At 43.2% G+C, this 19,157-nt stretch overlaps 1 protein-coding gene across 3 annotated transcripts in view; it reads right to left on the bottom strand.

Annotated features, from left to right (window-relative positions):
- MAP1A (microtubule associated protein 1A) overlaps positions 1-19,157 on the bottom strand; it is a 56,504-nt gene that overhangs the window by 28,607 nt on the left and 8,740 nt on the right. Inside the window, exon 1 of one of the 3 annotated variants that reach the window (XM_048317496.1) lies at positions 3,596-3,683. The exons of the other annotated variants lie outside the window; for them this stretch is intronic. The gene's annotated coding sequence lies outside the window, so the exon portion shown is untranslated. Of the gene's footprint in view, positions 1-3,595; positions 3,684-19,157 lie in introns of those variants that run through there. 3 annotated transcript variants of the gene reach the window in all.

Raw genomic sequence — 19,157 nt, forward strand, 5'->3', positions numbered from 1 at the left:
GGTAAAAACAAGCCATAGAGATTAGGCACAGCAAGGCATGAACTAATGAAGACTGCTTTTTGTGTGTCCACTCTGCTCTGTTCCACCACTGTAATGCCAGCTTCCTCCATATTCCCTGCTGTCCACTGCCATACTCTCAGCTCCACTTGTGAGCCAAAACTACCAACTGTACAAGTGGCAGCATGCTCAGACACAGCCACGTGCTGACAGCTGGTGTGCGAGCCGGGAGTGCAGGACAAACAGATGTGCACTGTTCCCATGAGGGCACTGACTGATCACTTGCCTGCTCAACCACCTTTCACAAAACTGGTAGAAGCTTGTTAATTTCAATGCTTTAGTAGAAGGAAAGTATTTACTGCAAACACAGAAGGTTTATTTGTAAGAGGAATTCATACTGTGCACCCAAGTACCTCTAAGGGGATGGAGAAAAAGTAATACAAACTAAGAAGTTAGAACCAAACTAGCTCAATACTGTCTCCAATCTTTCCTGTCAACAGCTACTAGGCTGGTGTTGGAATCCAGAAAGTTCATGACTTTTTGGGGGGAAAGAAAAATAAATCCTGTTTTTCCATCTCAGTACATTCTCCCCAGAATAATTTTTAGGCATTCATTTACACATAGCTTGCTCTCTTTCCTCCCATACACAGTTGCTGGGTTGATGGAGAGCTTCTATCACCTCCCTTTCTTCCCCAGGTACTTTTGCCTAACTAACACTACAAAGGCTGGAAGATACTCCCTGTGTTTTAAAGTAGCTGCTACTGTCAGGTCTCTGTGTGCTAACCAGACTATCTCAACTGCTTTGGGCTCCCATTTCATCTCCTCTAAAGGACCTGGAGGTCTCTCTCTTCTGCCCATCAAGGAGCAGTGGAAAGTCTGTGATAATGCCTGTAGCAAGCACCCTGGGCTGTGCTAGAAGCAGCACCCACTAAGATCTCTATACTCAGACACCTATCACAAGGATGTATTACTGCATCCTTATCTGCTTCGGAGTTTCTTCTTTCTTTGCAAGATGCATCCCAGGCGTTACCTAGGAAGGTCTGTGTCTGAACATGTCCAAAGAGCACAAGCCACATCCCATAGAAACTCATGCTGAGGAACCACTCTTCTGCCCTTACCCTGGTGTCCAGCCATGCCCCTTTGACTGAGACACGTTGCACCTCTTGTTCACACACGTGGCTTCCCTGCTTTCACCAAAGCGCTGGCAATTGCTCACCATGCTCCTGCGATCCAGTGTATCATCCATTTACCACCACACCTGCTGAGGATGTGACTAAGGTATGCCAGCACGATAGACAAGAGGAAGAGTGGCAAAAAGACATGACAGGAGGTGGATTGTTTTGTCAGGAAAGAAACTACTGCAAAGCTACACATCTATCTGTCTGCAGAATGGGAGTAAGGCAGAAGATCTAACAGCCTGGCCTTGCCAGATCACAGGAAAGGAAAGGAGGGGAGGAAAAAATGTGTCCCAATTCAATAACTACTTGCTGGAGAAATTGTAAGGACAGACACGGGGGCTGGATGCAGCCAACCAGTATGGAGCCATCAAGGAGACAGAGAGAGTACTGACCTTACACAGCAAAAGGGCCTCTACCCCATCAGAAGAAAGAGGAATCCCTGTCATTCTGGAACAGTGCCCAGCCTGCAGGGCTTTTCACAGCGGAACCAGAGCGACTTGGAATAGAAACAGCCTCGTCTCTGAGATCAGAGAGTTTAAACCGGAGCTTGTTTTTTCTGCAGTCACAAGCCAGCAGGCACCAGCTGCAGAATTTGCCGCAGTGTGTGTGTGCGTGCGTGTGTTTCTGCGTGTGTGAGTGTGCAGCAGCCATGCTCCTCCCCTCCAAGCTCACTGTGTGATCAATGACACATTGATTACAGCTCCCTCCTTTTTCCCCTCCCTACATCACTGACAGTCCCAGTCTGATCACTCTCAGCCCCTCTCTTCTAATATTAAGAAAGCTTTTGTTGGTCATCATTAGTCATCACTAATGACTTCTTTTCATTGCTCCCTCCCTGGTCAATGGGGTTTTGCTTCTTCTCTTTTTCCCTCTTAGCCAAAACAACAGTGTCTGACAGATATTCATGGTCACATACCCAGGTCTGTGCAAAGTGCTAAACCATGCTCTTGCTCCTCTAGCTCCGAACCCTGGAGATAAAAGGCCATATTTTGAAATACTTCAACACATTTCAGCTCTAGCATACAGATAATTTAACACTTTTAACAAGAAGCTTGCTGGTGGTAACACTAACAAATACCAGAGATACCCTATTAAAATAGAACCCCATGTGTCTGTGACTGCAAAAGTGTCATCATCACACAGTACCACTGGCAATGCAGGAGAGCTAATGATAAAGAGACAGCTGGCCCCTTATCCCTCCATGTTACAGGGGCAATACAGCAAGGTCAGGGATGACAAAGGACTACTGCTAGGAAAAAGAAAGCATTTTGTTATTCTCATTTCTTAAGCACAAAGTCCCTAATTATAGCCTACATGGATGAAAATCAGCTCCAAGCTTGGCCACGTCTCCTCTCTCTGCTGCCACAGAAAGGCTGCATCATGCACATTTTACAGGAACCTTCCCTTTTTACTCCCCCACTCGCTGGATGCATTTGGATGCTTTTTGGTTTCCTGTAGTGGAAGAATGTAGTGTTGTGAAGCTTGAAGTCAGACTTCAGCTACTTCAAGACTACTCATATGCGAGTGTGCAGCACCAAAGGAGAGAGAAATTGCAAAAGAAGACTGGCCCTCTATCTCTCTTCCATCAAATCAATAGCATGACAGTCCACCTTAACAACCCTCCCCCCTCCTGCCTAGCATTAGCCTGATTCCACCATCGGCACGGAGCTGAACGATGATACAGACACTAATACTGTCTTTCGCCAAGCCTTGCCCAAAGGCAGCATCTGTGAGATGCCTCGTACCACCTCCTCCCTTCTCCAGCAGCACACCATCTTCAGGGAAGACCATACTGGGATAAAACATAATGCTGCAGGACTCCTTAAACTCCTGTCAGGCGGAATACTTTCTCCAGATTCTTCTCTAGACCCATCTTCATACATCCTTCTCTGTGTTTGAGCTAAGGACACAAGTGCAGCAAACAGCTGAGCAGCTGGGGAATTTGGGTTTTGTTCCTATACTCGAACACAAACAGCTGAGGAGGGGCGAGGTCCGCAGATCATAAAAACCCCAAGCTCCATCCGCAGCCACCTTCCCCTCTTGTTACTAATCCTCCTCAACCCCCCGAAATTCCAAGGAAATAAACCCGCACCCGCTATGACCGCTGCGAGCAGGTGCGTTTCCTCACCTGCGCCCCTGCCAGGGCTGCGCAGCCCCAGCAACTCACCGGGCCCGCGCACAGGAGCGCAGAGCCCGGACAGGTCCGCTTGCCGTCACCGATATCCCCCGTTACCTCCCCAGAAGGGCCCTTCCTCCCCGGCCGACCAACGTCTTCCAAAGCAATGAACAGCATCCGAGCGCGAACAAAGCGCCGCCGCCTCCATCCCGCAACCTCCACGATACCGGGGCTCCTCACTCCCGACCGCCCTGGCACCCTTCGCTGCTCGCCCCAAGCCGGTGGGGAAGGAAGATGCACCTACCATCCTGGCCGGGGAGCGACGCCGACCGGCTGCCCGGAGCGCGGAGGATGCGCCGGCACGGCCCGGGCTGCGGCGAGCGGCTGCCGTGTCACGGTGGCGGGGAGGAGCCGCCGCGCCCCCACCCCCGTGCGCAGGGCGCTTTAACCCTCTGCGGACCGCGCAGCGCCCGCGGCGGCGGCCCCGGGCATCCCCACGGGCGGCTTTGCCTGCTCCGGTGCTCCGCGGCCAGCCCGGTGCGGCTCTGGCTCTCGATCTCCGGGCAACGGCGAGCACCGAGATCCTGTCCCGCGCTGCGAAATACCCGACACGGGTAAACCGCGGCCCGCGCTCCGAAATGCCTGACACAGGTCAAACCTCAGCCAGCACGGGTACCGGTGCTGGCTGAACACTTTTCCCAGCACTCTCAGGCCACTCCTCACGGGCTCCCGAGGAGTGCTCCCCATCCCACCGTGGGCGCCTTCGCCTTATGCGTCTCAAACTGAAACCTCACGTCGGACTCCAGCTGCAGAGCAGCTCCTCCAGTTAAAGACAAGCGACACGAACCACTCCACCCAGCTCCAGCTACCCAGTCGGGGACAGATGTGCCTGGCACCACACACCAGCGCCCGGCTGCTCACGCACAGAGATGGGTCAGCGGTGAGCTCGGACCACACTGGACAGACAGTGGACGCGAATGAGTGACGCAAGAATGGCAGGTATTCGACCTCTGGAGACCTATTTCCAGCATTTTTCAGATAAATGTTAACATTGTTTTCTGAGAACCTTGCAACTTGTCTCATAATCAGCACCTGCTCCAAGGCACTTGCAAAGAATTGTGCCTCCTTGTTTCTGCTCTGCTGGGCTCAAGCATCCCAGTCCAGCACTGGGATACAGAGATTACTCCATGGTGTGCTAGTTGGAAGCAGTGGTTTTTTTCCTCCCACAGCAAGAACTGAAACCACTCTCACTGCCCTGTTTGCCTTACACATGATGCTGGCTTACTTCTAGATTCCAGAATTAACTGTGAAAGCTGGAGATGTCCTGCCTGCCCCACAGCAGGTCTCCCTCTCAGTGATTTTAGGACTGTCTGACACAATGGAATGCTCAGAAATAAAAATATCACAGAATTTTAAGTTTTAGAAGTTAAAAAAAACCTAAACCAGAACCTTCTCTTCTGTAGCTTTCAGATGATGTCAATCATTGGCAAATATCTGTGAACCTGAGAAAAAAAAATCAATGCACTAGATCAAACATCTTAGATTTCTGTATGTTTTGGACAGGTAACATAGACACATCTTAACATCCTATTTTAAAAGACCAAAGGTTAAAACATTCTCAAAGGACAAAGTATGGAAAAAATAGCTCCATGCTATGAGTCCCCTGTGCACCACAGTGGACATTCTTTGAAACAGAGGGGGTCATTATCACTACCCATTATACTTATCATCCCACTATTACCAATAAAACACAAGCTGGAGAGTTTTGCATAGTCAACATGACTAAGGAGTTAGAAGTAAAGAGCCAAGTAAGCAGGTGGGGATGCAGATGACTGCAAACCAAACGTGCAGTCCACTTTTACAGCTTAAAGATGCACAAGGTGAGCAAAGGATACCACCTTAAAGGCGCTGTTCTGCAGCAGTGCTGATGACAAAGCAGGAGGATGTATTTGCTATTACTGCTTCACGTAAACTAGGCTTCTTAATATTTAAGTTAAGATCATCCACTGTAAGAACTGCCCAGCTGGGTAGCCCAGGGACAATTTCATCCCTTGGGCAGTTCTTCAGGTCTTTCCTAATAAACCCACAACACTGAGACATGTCTGGCACTTCAGAGAGCAGTGCCAATGGTGCAGGAGGGAAGGGAGGGGTTACATAATCTGAGTCTAGAACTGACCCACGCTGGAAATTGCACTGCCATTAGTCGATTTTTCAGAGCACTCCAGAACGGCAGCTCTGACTGCAGACACAGGAAGGGCATACACCCCAGGCCATTTTACACGGGGACACACAACTCTGCAAGCCTTTTCCTTTTCTACACCCACTACAACAGTGATCAAATTTAGCCCCTAGCAGGATATTCAGAGCAGCAAGATCTCCTTCTGTATTGATTTTTTTAATATTGATATATTCTATTTCAAGCAGCAAAATTAGATTTTTCTGTCTAATCAGGACATATCCTGATTAGTAATTGTTTCAAAATCCCTTCCTATTAACAGTCATGCAAGTACATTTTAAAGCATGAACTAGCCAGATGTCCTTAAGTGCATTAAAATCTTTTAAATATATAAACAGACTAATTTGTTATCTTCCATTCATGATCTTATTTTATAAGGAAACAATATTGTTTCAACAACATCATGCTCTTTTCTTTCGCCTCAGAATACTTCTTTATAAGTCACAAAAATTCAGCATCTTCCAACTGCTATTGAAAATTTACATCAGAAATAGCTATCTCTATGAAATTAATGTCTGACGGTTGGTGTATCTACTGTCTCTAGTTTCCCTCTCACTTTCTGCTCTTAGTTATGTGTTCACACCCCAGCAAACTGGAATGCATATTTTTATACTTTGCAAGTGGTTTTTTACAAAGCAAAAGTCATTTATGAGGTATGGCGCTTTTCACAAAGCACAGTTCTTGGAATATGTGTACTGCTTGACCAGCAAGACACTTCTCAAAACTGAAGAGGTTCTTAAAGCAGCTGCTGCCTTTACCATGCACCTGTTATTTAAGTGGCCTAAGAAGCCTCCTGCATGCATCTTCTTTGAGGCAGCCCTCCTGCCTTCATGTGATCAGGTAACAGTTGCAGATAATCTTTTCTTTTTAGCTTTTAAAGAAAATAACACTTAGCAAAGCCTAAAAATAGTTGACAAAAGCAAAAGGCAACTAGTAAGGAAAGCACTCACTGATCTTCAAGGCACTTCCAGTTCCTAAAAAAAGGCACTGAGCTTCTACCAGGAAGACCTAGACCTATGATCAAGAATATTTCCATTTCTTCAGTCCTTCAGGAGATTCATCTGACAGTTACGGGACCTCACAGACCAGGCACCAGGACCGGTACTGAGATGAGGCTCATTGAGGTTCAATTCCAAGGACCACTCAAACATGAAAGTTTAAAAACACTATTATTCTCTGATGCAAGGATAGATTTATTTCAGGTATTGAATTAGAAAAGAGACAGGGAACTTTTCCCTACTTACGCTAAAAAAACCTCAAACCACTTTTTTCCATTTTGTCAAACTGACAACTATGATTTGAAACAAAGATCCTGTCTTTGGGCTATTCCCTGTCCACAGGGCTTTGAAAAGGCCACAAAGCCTCCTGGGATGTTAGGCGTAATTCCTTTCTGACTCGGATATGGAATTAAACATGGAATTAAACTGTTAAAAATGTGAACACTTATTTCATCACTACACACCTGAGCCAGTATCACACTGACAGGAATGTTCTGGATCGTAAATAGTAAAAAGCTATAGACAGAGTCTTCCTCTAGGCCAGCATAAATATAAGAAGTCAGTTCTTAAAATGTTTTCCTGTTATTTTCAAATGTTAGGGTGGATCCAGGGTCACATCTCCATTTTTTTTCTCTACTATGGTGTTTAAAACAGTTTTATATAAGTGAAGGCTGTGTGTTTTTATGAAGTATGACATCTCAAAAACTACAGCTAAAGCATAAGACTTACAATGAGTCTAAAGGTCATGCTTCTCTGAACAAACACTCCAAACTGCCTACCATCTTAAGCTCAAAAACATCTGGTTGTCTTAAAAACTCTAGGCCAAAGGCTTTATAAGAAAAGAGATTCTAATGAAGAATATACTATTTTCTGAAAGCCTTGGGACAAAGAATAACCATGGCCTGACCCAGACACAGCCCAGTTATTAATTTGAGTAAAATATATTTATTTCCCCACACCTCTGTGTGAAAAGCAGAGTTCTGAGTGCACAGAACTCTGACCTCTCCATTAGCTCTGCATCCCAGCTTCCAAGCTCTCACTGCACAAGGCTATCACAGCATGTGCAAGAGCAGAGGCATTAAACTCTCCCCACAGCACAGTGGACAGAAAAAAACTGCCAAGAAGCACAAGGATTTGTTTGCATTTGCCCTCTTGGAAGATTTCTTTGCTTTGACTATCCAGTTACTGACTTTGGCAGGCTATCTGCTTTCAAACAAACAAACTGATGACTTTTTCAAGTCTTTGGCAAATCACTTCTAAAATCCTCTTAACTATCTTCATTTCTGTCTAGGTACAGCAATTTTTACTCTTTTCTATGGGCTTTACTAGGATGTATTTAAAGGATACTCATTTTTGCTGAATACTGCATCTTTCTCTGCAACTGTTTAATGAGTCTTCCTATCTCCTTTCTTATTTACAGGTATTTATATCTCTTTAATCTGTATGGTTGCTTAAATTCTGACCAAAGAGGTATTTCTCACTTTTTTCAAGTTTTCTTATTTTTAAATAACCATTTCTGAAATGCAGTGACAACTCTTTGGTTGTTGGTATAGTTCTATTTAAAGGAACCTTTGATCCCTAAAGTATTTAATTCTTTCATGTAATTTTGCAGGCACAGTTATATATTATTATTATTATTGTTATCTATAACAATACAGTTACATATTTAGGCTTCTCTTCCTTAATTTGAAAATGATGTTTTCACCTTTCTGATGCTTCTGGGCCTAAGGAGTAATTATTATCTGAGCTATTGAGAATTAGCGGCCCTAATGTGGAATTTTTACAAGTTTAAAGGTGGAGAGCCCAAGTCATCCATTCCGCTTAGTTTTATATCATTTTCTTCTCCAAGTAAGGTTTTACTTTTGTGGTAATAGCATCCCTAGTGCAGGCCCAGAGAGACTGTCAGCACCTGCTACCAGCCTCTTTTCCAATTCCTACTTTAAACAAATTCATGAACCCTGTGAGTTTTCAGTAGCAACATTCCGGTCCTTCTTGCCCCAGAAAAGAAGGTTTTAAAAATGGTGATCCTAATTTAACTCAGCAACTGCAAACCTTTAGGGAAAACGATGGAAGATGACCTGTCTAGAACTCTCGGTGGAAAGGATAAAGAGGTTTATAAATCAAGGCTGTAAAACTGGAGCAAACACAAGCAGTACTAAAAGGCCAGAAGGAATGTGAAAAGAGGGACTGAGGCAAATACCGGAGCACAGTGAGAACAGCAGTGTGTTCCTGTATGAGTGCAGCACGGCTCCTTAGCACCCAGAAGGATGGCAGAGAGGGAGGGGGACCAGGATCAAATCCCAGTGATTTCTTAGTGACAGTGGGACAAAACCCTAGTGTTTTCCTAATTATTCTGAGTTCAAGGATAGACTTCTCCAAAAGCATTTCCAAGAAGCAGGATACATCTACCATGCCTTCTGCCAGTGTTGGAGTTGGCTGTACTTCTCAGCAGCCAGCTGGGCCAGCACCAGCACATGAAGGCACCCATAGACACAGCAAAACTTCCCACATTTCCCATCAGACAAGAGAGCAAAGGAGAAGGGACAAGCCAGATCCGTCACTGAAAGTAAGGAAGAAATGCAACCAAGGCAATGTGAGAGAAGCTACATGAGCCAAATCCTGGTGCAAGATCCCTCTTCGTGCAGAGGGGATTTTTTCCTTCCAAACTGCCTCAGATCACATTCTTGCTCTGAACCAGACAGTAACCTGTTGTAAAAGGTACCAGCTGCCCCAAAAATGGATTCCTGGGAACCGGCTCTTTTAACTGTTTCCAAGGCCTGGACAGGGGCACAAAGGCTGCTAACACCCTTATGGAGAACAGCATCAGTCCAGAGGCACCAATTCAGCAGGTACCCTGCCTGTTATTCAGGTAGCAAATGCCATGATGCTCTACAGACAGGGAGCTGGTAGGACAGCTCTGACAAAAATCACAGCAGGATCCTAAGAGAGAGACAACAGGCATCAGTGGCAAAAATGAGCATGTTGCAAATGGCAGGCAGGAGCTAAGCCTGGCAGAGAAACCAAAAGGAAGGTTGGAGAGAGGATAGAATAGAATTTAGAACTGGCAGTGGCACAAGTAAAATTGCCAAGACAACATACAGTTGAGAAGGTTGACAACACTCTGGATATACTTCCATGTTTATATGGCTGTAACATTGACTGGAGATGACTTGCTTAAAAAGAGGTACATTTTTATTAACCCATACCAGGGGTTAATGAAACCATCAGAAGTGCTTCGTTTTTTTGTGTAACATATAGAATTGGAAACCGAGATGTTGACATGCAGACACTTTTATGTAAGCAATGCAAAACAGTTCTGCCACATTTTGTGAGGCTGCAGAACCCATTACCTGTCAGGTTCAGGCAGATTTAACAGGCATTGTTTGGAGGCTTCTCTCACAATGGATCCAGGTTTGAAGACAAGCTAAAAATTATAGGAAAAACTAACAGTGACATGATCTAGTTACTACTACATGCAAAGATACCACAGAAATAACCATACGCTATGATTACAGAACAGAAATTGCTCTTTCAGGCATATTTTAAATTTAAAGAGATAAAACATTAGTCCCTGCAAACTAGTTCTAGTAAATTGTGTGCATATTTGGGATGTCATGGTTTCTAGACACTTTCTGCTTATAAGATCTGCTTAGTCAAGAAAAAGAAAAAGTAAGAGAAATATGCAAATGTTCTTTAGACATGGATCAAACAGGACATCCATTTCAGGCACTATTCCCTCCCGGGTTTATGCTCTCCTGTATGATAAGACCAGCACTGCAGCACATGCTTTCCTGCAAAGATCTTGCTCAGATGAAACAAGAGAGGGAAAACAAAAAAGGGGTGGGGGTGTGGTGAGAGGAGGAAGGGAAATCAATAATCACTTTGAATTATTCATCCCCATGAAATAGGAATAAGAATGCAAGCAAATGCCATCTTTAGAACAGTGATCCCAGGAGAATTTTCTTTATAGAAGTCTGTCTACTGCAGGTTTTTTCTACAGAATCATTAGTACTCACAAAAATTTCAGAGGCAAAGTAGGATTAGGTCAAACCCAAACCATTCACTTACCTGAAGGCACATAACATTGTAAATAATCATTGCAAATTTCTGCAACAGCTACTGTCAAAGTGAAGGCAGACAAAATCCAGAATAGGCCTCGGTGTACAAAAATGAATAAAACACTGAGATCAGGTCATCTGAAAGAAATATATGTCCTTGTCCTATTGTGTTGTTCAGAAATCTTTTTCCTTTTTTTTTAAAAGCATCAGAAATTTAAGTCTCATCTAACTCAACCATCCTAAAAAGTTCCACAGATAAGGACCAGCATCACTGGAGCAAACCCCACTGTTTAAAATCAATTCAAAATGTATTCCATCAAGGCAATTTAACAAAGGCCTGAGAAATCAAAATCACTGAGTTATTCCCAAGCTACTACCTTAAGGACAGCCCAGACTTAGTATTTCTTTTTAAAAAGGTAACAAAGAAAAAAAAAAATCATTCACACCTACAAGGACACAAAGTACTAAAGAAAACAAAACAAAATATTCTTGGTTTACATTGTGTCCTGAAGAAAGGTCCAACCATTCCCCAATGATCTTATCATTATTTTCCTTTTCTATCAAATTCAAGGGTAAATCTTCCTTCAAGGTCCATTCAAACAGATCTTGACCCCTTGAATATTCTATATGACAGACAGTACAGCAGGACTGGTTCAGCTCAATGCACTCCCTCCTCTGTCCTTGAAGGATAAGAAAGATTATTCCAGGATAAACCCAGTTATTCTTTGCCTCCATATACACTTCAAGATTTTGAATTCCATTAACTGCCAGCAACATTTAATCACAGCATCTGGTTTTAGAAGCAAGAGTAACAATTTAGTAAGGCAAGTTCTAACTTTAGAAATGCAACCGGTGAATTCACAACTGGGGTGATTTCAACTCTAGGAGTTTTGAGCTAAGAAACTCGCAAAATTGCCAAGTTAATTATCTGTGGAAAGCAAATGCAAAAAAACACAGGAAAAACCTCACCAAACATTATTTTTTGCTCTGTTTTGTATAAGGACTAATTCTGAGTAGAAAATAACTATATTGGTTTATTTCTAGTTGAATAATTATATCAGAACAGTCTGGTTTGTGAAGACTTACTCTCAAATAAGCATGCCTGCATCAGGAGTTCCCCCACTAGCATGTTACTGACAGCTTTGCTAGCAGCTCCCACACACACCAGACCTAAGCGATGACAGGAGAAAAAGCAGGTGGATCACAGCAGTGACCTGTACTGGCTTGGCTTTCCAGCAGTGTCCCACCACCACCCCTGCAGCAGAGGAGCCCCACACACAACACCTATGGCAGATAACGCATTCTCCACTATTTACCACCATGACAGAAGGAATTCTTGGCTGGGCTGACTACTTTCCCTTAACGAACACATGTGCCTCTGTTTAGGCCCAGTTCTCTTCATAAATGACTTGGACATATGACTCAAAGAGATACCAAGTAAGTTTGCCAGTTATACTACATTAAGAGCAGCTATTGCCTCCCTCAAAGGCAGAAGGCAGACAAGTCTTACAGAGAGGCCTTGACAATTCAGAGAGTTGGGGAATCACCAACCGTATGAAGTTTGAGGACAGGTGTTGGATTCTAAACCTGGAATGGGGCGACCCTGGATGTATGGACAGACTGGGGAATGAGAGGCTGGAGAGCAGCATTGTGAGAAGGGACCTGCGAGTCCTGGTTGATGGCAAGTTGAATATGTCAGCAGTGCCCTGGCAGCCAGGATGGCCAACAGCATCCGGGGGGGCATGAGGCACAGCATCGCCGGCTGGGTGAGGGACGTGATTGTCCTGCTCTGCTCTGCACTGCTGCGGCCTCACCTCAAGTCCTGGAGGCAGTTTAGGGTGTCACAATACAAGAATGATCTGGAGCTATTAGAGAGCATCCAAAGGAGAGCAACAGAGATGGTGAAAAGTCTAGGTGAGAAGCCATCCTGAGGTCAAACCTCACCAGGGTCTGCAGCTTCCTCATGAAGGGCAGCACCAATCGCTGCTCTCCGTGACAGGACCTGAGGGATGGGCTGGAGCTGTGTCAGTGGAGGTTTAGGCTGGGTACTAGCAAAAGGTGCTTCCCACAGAGGGTGGTCAGGCACTGGAACAGGCTCCCCAGGGCAGTGGTCACAGTCCCAACACTGCCACAGCTCAAGGAGTGTTTAGACAACAATCTCAAGCATATGGTGGGATTTTGGGGTGCCCTGTGCAGGGCCACAGGTTGGACTTGATGATCTTTGTAGGTCCATTCCAACTCAGGATATTCTATGATTCTATGATAATTACCTACGGTTTATAACAGACCCGTCATATGTTCACATAAAAAAACCACCTTACCTAAAAAAGTCTACATAACACAAAAATCCTAGCACCTCCCCAAAAAACCCACAAGCAATAGCTAAAACACGCATTTGGTTTAAAATGAAAATAGGAACTATCTTCAGGCAGTGACTTCATTTTCTTTGCAGTGTTCGTAGTATTCCAAAGCTCAAACTCAGGAACTGACCCATTTGTTCCACTACTGCTTCATATAGACCAGCAGGATAAAGCAAAAAGTAAAAAGAAATTACAGGTGGATTAGGGAACTGGTATGGGTCCTCTGCAGTAACACATGTCCTGGCAAGAAACCAGGAAAAGCTGATTGCCTGTCTACACAATCCCCCAAAGCTTCCAAATCAACTGGCAAGGCATTCCACTATACAGAACAGAATGAAAACAAGTTGGTACTTCAGAAGAAAGATTCCTCTAGACCTGAGCCATTAACGATCCCCATTAACTCCACTTCAGAATTCCTGATTTTCTAGCACAAAGACTACTATGATTTCTTAATATCAAACAAAAAGCATGTCATCTCAGATTATCCAAGAAAGAAACAACATCAGATCAGGAAGGGAAAACGATGCCTCAAGTCCGCAACTTAAGTTCTTACAGAGGGAGGAGAGAGGTGTATGTTCCAGCAATGCCATAGTTAACAGAGCAAGGCAAAATCCTGTAACTGAGCCAGTCAGACTGAGGGACATCTGTTTTCTAAGAAGGTAGAAATTATGGCATTAAAATTACAATAGCACATGACAACAATTAATCTTGGGGCAAAGTAGGATTAACATGTTCCATCCACACTGTTTTTCTACTTTTCAGAATCTGGACCTAGTGGAAGAATTTATTTCCCAAAATAGCAGCTCAGATTCTAGATGAGATCACTGCAGTTCTGTTTGGACCCATTGCCTGCACAGGTGAAGCAGAGCAGCAGCCTTGTCCTCCTTGGCCAAGGGCCTGCCACAATCACCAGGGTATACAAGCACCTAGTGCTGATTGCATGGCCTGTTTCTCTGGCACCTGGCCCACAAATGCCACCCATTACTCTGTGCTGGAACAGTAAGATAGGGCACATTTGCTGGCTGTGAGTGGCTTTCCACCCCACAAAGCCACCGTGGGAAGTGCAGCAGAACCTGATGGCCAAACCATGACGTCACATACAGTAAAGGCTCAGCCCTGGTCCTCAGCCTACAAAGGATGCCACCACTGGTGCACCCAAAACCACTTACCTGAGTGCAACACCTGCGTAAACAGGAACTGAGAGCAGCTGGTCAGAGACTCACTCCTTGAGCCCACACCAATACCAGTGATTCTTTAAAAGCAAAGGAAAGGGAGCTGCACTCACAACATGGTAGAGGGAAACAGACCAAGAAATCTGTCAGAAAATTATACACAGCCGCTGAAACTCACATGTTAAAGATTATTTTCCTGCTTAATCCTGCTTCCCCTTTGCTCATCATATTTATCTTAGCAAGGTCCAGTTGACTAGGAGAAGAAAAGCCTACTCTAAGCCACTGCTCCTGGGCACACTAGAGAAAAGTGGACAGAACCAGAGTGAAATAATAAATAATGATACACATCATATTTATAAGGCTTTCCTTCCAAAATCTAGACGTGACTGATACCAGAATTCCAGCAACATTAAAAAAAAAAAAAAAAAAAAATCACCAAAAGCTTGTATTAACTTGTACTAAGTATCTCTAGTTCCAACACCTCTGCTAAACATGGAATAATGTGAAGACTTCAAAAGCAGCATGTATTAGAACTTCTCTTATTTAGGTCTCTACTCTGTTGCTGCAGTTGCCATGCTTACAATGCACATGGCCACCAAGAGAATGCTGCCTTTGTCAAACTAAAGAAATGTCACTGCAACACAAAAAATATAAAACCAAACCCACAAATACCAGCAACCCTCCTTCCCCCCACAATATTCTGTGTGCAGCTACTGGGATGGACAACATGAAATAGCTGCCAGAGCACAGTTTGAAGAACTGTTCTGCATCACACAGATCATCCATAAAATGTTATCCAATGACTAACAGCTGCTAACATTGTAAGATGGAGAAAATGGTGTCTTCAACAGCCTTTGCTGGTTTTCTGCTGCTATTCGGTGGAAGCACATCCTCTTCCCACCCCTCCCCCTGCTTCTTTTTCCTTAACTGGTTCACTCAGTACTTTTGAACCGTTCTTATTTTTAAAAAAACCAACATAGATAGGGAGGGACCTGTAAGGGGGAAAGGACAATCAATTTGGCTTGATAGACCACTGATCTGAACTAGTAAGTCATTTCCTTTGATCTTACTTGCTTTTTAAAAGCTTAACAGAATCTTCCCCATAGTTCTCAGCAAAGGAGCTTAACAGAAGGAGAGCAGCTGAGAAAAAATGGTTCTTTTATAGGAATGATGCTTTCCATGAGTATATCCTGTATGATTTATTGAAGCCTCAGCAATTTCAAATGTACAACAAGTGTGTATAAAAATGTGAGTTGCAGAGGGTGAATTTAAAACTTACATTAATTTTAGGGCCCTTTCAGTCAGTTACAATGTTTGGGCAGAACAGCACAAGAGTAAGAAACTGATGTTTGCTGAGCCTCTGCTGAGCTGAAGTTCAAAATAGTTCACTGGGGCTTTGGTTTCTTATTTTCACACCGTAGCCTTTTGGGTGTCACAGTGAGAACCTCAAAACACATGGCAGGATCAAAGGAACCATTTGAAATACAACAGGCAAACAGAGATGAAGACTGACAACTCCCTGGCCTGCCAAAGCAGCGTCAGTATGCTGGCATCAGACACATGAAATGCAGCCCATCTTCCCATCTATGCATGGGAAGCATCATTCCTATGAAAGAATCCATTTTTCACAGCTGCTCTGGTTCTGTTAAGCTCCTCTGCTGAATATTGAGGGGAAAATTCTGTTCAGCTTCTTACAAGCAAAGAGAACTCTGAGGATGTGTAATGTCCAGACAAGCTCTCTTAGCACAAAAACAGAAACATGTAAGACCATATATAAAAATGCTTCTTTTACCAACTTGAGCAGATGCTTTAATGCTATCTCGTTTTAAAACTAAGTTCTGCAGGTCAAATAGAGCCAGAAACATTCAGTAAATATTTCTGTTCTGTAGTTGAAAGAAATTGAAATATATTTTAGAGACAATGAAATTTTCATAGCAACAGTGGTGGGAGATTGCAGCATTTAGACCAAGCCTATGCAAAAGATAATTTCTGTACAAGATCTAAGATTGACTAAGCTCTCAGCTTCCAATCTGAGCTTCACTACTCTGGCATTTAAGTCCTAGGAGACTGGAAAACCCATCAGCAGTAAAGATTCAAACAGAATACTAAATTAATGTCAATCAGCATGGCTTTACAGAAAAGATGACCTTCCTTCTTAATAAAAACCAAATAAGCTTGTCAAAATCTCAAAGGTTGTCTTGATATAGTGCAATCATTATTTCATAAGTCACGTCATATAAGCCTACACCATGACTCGTGCTGCTCACTGTATTCATAGACTACAGGAAAAGGAGGAAAGGAGACTGGTGGCAAAGTTTATGGATGGTACCAAGTATGGCTGCAGATGAACCGCCAGGGAAGCTTCACAATGCTGAGTTTCATTTGCCCTTTTATTTATCAGTATAATTCACACAAAATTACACTAACTATTGCTAACCAGAGCTAACTGTTACCACTGGGGTATCTTGAGGTTATGATAACCTTGGTTCTATTCAGGAGTCAGCTCACTGCTCAGCAGCAGTCAGAAAGCAATAGATATGTCAGAAATCTGCAAAAGAAGAAAAAAAAAATCTTGTGCCACTGTGTAAATGCATAGCTCTACCCCACTTTGAACACTGCACACTTCTGTTCCCAGCATCCCAAAGAGGTAGATCTGGAAGGCATTAATAAAAAATATAAAATGAAAGGTCTGGAATAGTTTCCATATAAGAAACCATTAGGTAAGTCTGGCCTCTGCAATCTGGAGAAATCATGTGAAGGGAAATATGCCAGACCTGTAACACAACCAGATTGGACAGAATTGCCCAATATAGGGAGGTATATCAAAATGAGACCAGACAGGAATAAGAATCCAAGCAAATAAGATGTGGTTGCAGGTTTCTTCCTATGAGAGGTCAATGAACTGTTCTATTCCTTGCTTCCTCTACTCTTAGGGAAAAACTGAAAAACTTTGTGGAAGTTGAAAAGTGATGTTACTAAACAGATAGAAAACATGAGCAGGAAAGAAATATTAGCCAGGACAGTACAAGGAAAAAGTATTTTATGCACTCATCTTACACTCCTGCCCACGCATCCATTTTTTTGTCACTGTGCTGGCTGTACCTGTGGCTTGAGCCAGTACAACTACCCACCCTAACATACAGCAGCCTTAGAGAAGATATATTCTTACAGAACACACAAGTAACTGATTAAAGTGTGTCTAACTGGTAGATCCTGGAGGTGCTTGCAAGTCCCACAGAGATATTCTTTACCAGTTATTTGGGAGAAAAATCTAAAGATGTTTGTGACAGGAATCAGCTGGAGAGAGCAATGCTTGGGATTATTGCAGCCACATGTACCAACAAGAAACATGGGCTGTGCTTACAGCCTGGGAAGCTATTTTAGTAGACTGCAATTCATGGGATCTTTGAGGTCATGCTCAGTGTGGTTACTATGAGAGTAAATACAGCCCTCAAGCACACAAGGAAGAAGCACAGAAGCTGACAAGTGCTTGCTTTTGCTGTATTTCTCTGGTCAAAAGTATGTTGGCAGACAAACGGTACAGGACAATTAATTGCTCAAGGACTAGAAATTGCAAAAGTCCAAAGAATCATTGTTGCATCTGTGGGGGAAAAAAAAAATAGTGTTAGCCACTGACTTTTTTTCTACCTGAACATGCAAATTTAGAATATAGTAGTACTTTTATTAAAGAGCTGAACAAAATCCATCACTCAATGATCTATGTTACAGAAATCTCGCTAGCAAGAGGCCACAGCTGTGGGGAACATACACTTTCACTGTAATCTAATTTTCACAAGCAATTGGTCTTTTTCGTCCTGTCTAGAACAGCTTTTGCTTGAACACACAAACTTATCATCTTTACTATCTAGAAGCTATAATTTGAATAAACAAGGCAGCTGTTTTTACTGTCATGCACTTAAGACTCACCACTGAAGACTAACTAAACAGTGCAGTAGGAAAAAGCATTCGGCACAAGCTGACGTTCCAAGACATTCCAAGTTCCACGAAGAAGTTGAATCACTTGTACAAGTGAAAACATTGACCTATGGGATATTTGTTAGTGTAAAAGGAGGATCAAATGCAGACTTTGAGAGAAAGATGTGCATGGTGGGCTTGTGCATTTGCCTTTTCTTCTTATCAGATTTTTAACTTAATACAACCTGGTTTGTGCCAGGACTAAAAGTCCCTGTCCTTTCACTGTTGCAAAGCTGAATACATAGAAGCACAGAACAGCCAAGGTTTGAAGGCGCCTCAAAAGATCATCTGGTTCAACTTCATGGGAAATGAAACATAGATTATACATCTAGCATCCTGTCCAATTACATCTTGAAAACCTTCAGTGATGGGACTCTCCCATGTCCCTGGGAGGTTTTTCCCTGTCACTGATTTTTCTCACAGTTAAAAAAAAAAAAATTCTTACCTGACTTGAACACTCTCCCAATGCAACTTGCACTCATGGACCCTTGTGAAGGTAAAGCCTTCATCCTCTTTGTAGCTGCCTGTATGTTCCAGAAAGGCAGTAACACCGAATTCTTCTCCTAGTCCGAGTTAAAAGCCTTCTAGGAGTGCTCATCCAAAAGACAGATGCCTTCAGGAACTGCAACGTAACTTTGCCACATTCTCAGGGAGCTGTGGCAGATACATCTGTATCCTCAACTGGCACAAAGTGTAAAACAAAGGCATCAGTAGGATGTGAAGTATGAGTGTTAAGCTGAATATGAAAGGCTTCAGAGCCTGAAGGCCATCTGCTGACAAGGCAGCCAGTTATTCAGCTGTTACTGATGACTTTCAGTATAAAACATTATGTTTGCAAAGGAAAATGCAAGCTAATACTTGAAAATGCTTAATATTTCTCATAATCCTTTTACAGATGCAAGAAAAGTATATAATCAATGTTTCGTTATTTCAAGAATTTGTTCCATCAAATTCAACCTGCATGGTGTTTTTAATAGCTTGATTTTCAATTATGTCTTTAGTTATTTTTAAAAAGTTTTTTGAAGGCCAACACAAAGTACAACTTGAGAGAAAAGACCACTGGGGTG

This window comes from Corvus hawaiiensis, chromosome 13, assembly GCF_020740725.1.
Source record: "Corvus hawaiiensis isolate bCorHaw1 chromosome 13, bCorHaw1.pri.cur, whole genome shotgun sequence".
Taxonomy (NCBI): domain Eukaryota; kingdom Metazoa; phylum Chordata; class Aves; order Passeriformes; family Corvidae; genus Corvus; species Corvus hawaiiensis.